Source organism: Lonchura striata, chromosome 33 (genome assembly GCF_050655825.1).
Source record: "Lonchura striata isolate lonStrDom1 chromosome 33, ASM5065582v1, whole genome shotgun sequence".
Taxonomy (NCBI): Eukaryota; Metazoa; Chordata; class Aves; order Passeriformes; family Estrildidae; genus Lonchura; species Lonchura striata.
In genome coordinates, this window is record NC_140735.1 from 3,450,001 (window position 1) to 3,452,500 (window position 2,500).

The following is a 2,500-nucleotide window of genomic DNA, read 5'->3' on the forward strand; positions in this document are numbered from 1 at the left end:
GGGGCACGCACGCGGGCCGCCCCCGGCTTCGACCGTACGAGCACACAACGCAACGAACCGAGTGGGGGGGGAAAGAAAAACCATCCGAGAGCGAAACGCCCAACGGAACGCTCCGAAGGTCGGCGGGAAAGGCGGGGGGACCCGCGTCCCCGACCGCCTCCCCCCGCCGCTACGAGCGAGGGGAGACGCCGCCGGCAAACTGTGCCGTCCTCCGGAGGCGGCCCAGGCGCCCGGGCTCGGCCCGGCCTCCGCACGGAGGAGGCACGCGGCGCGCGCCGGACCGCGGGGGGACACGGCGGCCCGCCCGGCCTCGCTGCAACGGGACGACGGGACGCACGCGGCCGGGGGCGCGGCCGTCGGCCCCCGCGCGCGCCGCTCTCCCTTCTCACCGCCGCTCCGCGGACCCGCGGAGCGCCGCCGCGCCACCGCGCGGCCGGCTCGCTCTCTCTCCCCAGCGGCCTTGCCGCGCTCGAGACGGCACGCGACGGCCACCGCCCAACCGGCAACGCCCCCCGCGGGACCGCTCCCGCCGGGAAGGGCGAGCGCCCGGCGGACGCGCTCCGCCGCCGGCGCCGGAGGCGGGCGCCGCACCGAGACCCGAGCCGGCGTCGCGAGCGCCCGGAGCCTGCCGGACGGCTGACCCGCCGCCGCAACGGCCGCACTCCCGGGACCGCCGCCGCCTCGCACCGTCACGGAGCCCCTTTTTCCTCGGGCACGCGCGGCCCAGGGGAAGGCGTGCGGCGCCGAGCCGGGGGGGTAGGCGGGGAGGGGGGCAGCGACGCCCGCCCTTTTCTCCCCGCTGACCGGGCGGGGAGACCGGGCGGGGAAGCGCCCCCCCCCCCAACCCCCCACGGCCGCCGCGCGCACGACCTTCCTCCGGGGCTCCGCGAGCGGACGGAGAAAAGGGCGACGGGGAGGCGGCGGGCGGGGCCCGGGCCGGGACCGCCGCCGGCGACGGCGGGCGCCGTCCGGCCGGCCGTCCCCGCTGGCGGGGGACACTCGCCGAGCGGCGCCGCCGCCGCTCGGCACGGGGCCGCCCGCGCTCGCGGACTCTCCGGCGACGGAGGGACCTGCCGAGCGCTCGGCCCCGGGCGGGCAGGCGGTCGCTGAGCCGGGGACGGCCGGCGACCGGCGCCGCCGGCGCGCTCGAGGAGAAGGCCGTCGAGGGGAGAGAGACGGCGCGGCCGCGCCGCGCGCGGCGCCGCACCCCAGAGACCGCAGAGGCGGCCGAGGAAGGAGGAGAGCGCGGCGGGCCCCGGCGGCCGCAACCCCGCAGCTGAGGAAGGGGCGAGAGAGCGCGCGCTCTCTGCCGGCGTCGCCCGTTTCGAGGCGAGCGGGTCGGCCCCCGCGGCCGACCGCGCGCCGCGGCCTCTCCGCCGAGGCCGGGCCGCGGAGAGGGGGGGGCAGGGCGCCCCTCCCCGGCGCGGCGCGACAAACCCCCCGCGCGCGGTAACGCGGCGGGACGACGGCCGCGCGGCCGGTGGCCGCGGGCACCACCGCAGGGGATCACGCGGGAGTAGCTCCCCACCCCTCAATGGAGCCGCGCACCGCCGCCCGGCAACCGCCGCCGCCGCCGCCGCGGCGGAAGGACGCGCCGAGCCGCCCGAGTCTTTAAACCGCCGCCCCGGCTCGGCGGCGGCCCTTTCGCGGCCCCCTCCCCGCAGCGTTTGACGACGCCGAGGAAAAGGAAGCCGGGGGGCCGCCGGAGGCGCGGAGCGCTAGGTACCTGGCCCTGGGGCGAGGGAAACGACCTGCATGGCCCCGCCGGGGTGCCTCCCCCGCTGCCGCCCTCGGGGGAGCGTCCACCGGCGGGGGCGCGCCCGACGTCTGCCGCCACCACCGCGGCGTCCTTCTCGGGGCCCGGGGTTTCCCTCAGTAGCCCGGCGCTGCGCCCGAGAGGACCGCCGCGGCTCGGGCCGCCCCGCCGGTGCGGGGACGCGGCCCGGCCGCCGAGCGACCTCGCCGACCACGCCGGGAGAGGCCGCGGCGACGACGACGCCGGCGGGGCGAGGAACGCCTTCGCCGCCGCCTCCGCCGCCGCGCCTCCCCGGCGGCGGGTCCCGCGCGCTCCCCCGCCACGAAGCGCGGCCCGGAACGCCCGGAGGACCTCGACCCCCGGCGTTTCCCCACCCTCTGCCGCGCCAGAGGGCCCGCCTCGGGCCCGAGAGCGGGGCTCTACCCGGCCGGGCAAAAGCCCCGCTTCCCCGGTGCGGGAAGAGCCGGAGGAGCCGCCTCCTCCGAGCCCCGAAGGCGCGGGCGCGCCTCCGGGAGGGGGCCGTGCCGAGCACCCCTCTCCCTTCCCGGCACCCGGGCGGCTCCCGCGCAGCAGGGGCAGAGAGAGCGAGGGCCGGGCTCGGGCGAACTCGGGCCGCGCCAGGGGGCCCCCGCACGCAGAGCGGCGGGGGTGGTGGGGGGGCCCGCGAGAGCACCGGCGACCGGCGTTCGACGGCGCCGGCCGCGGCGGCGAGGGCTCGGGGCCGGCCGCCCCGCCGCCCCTCCG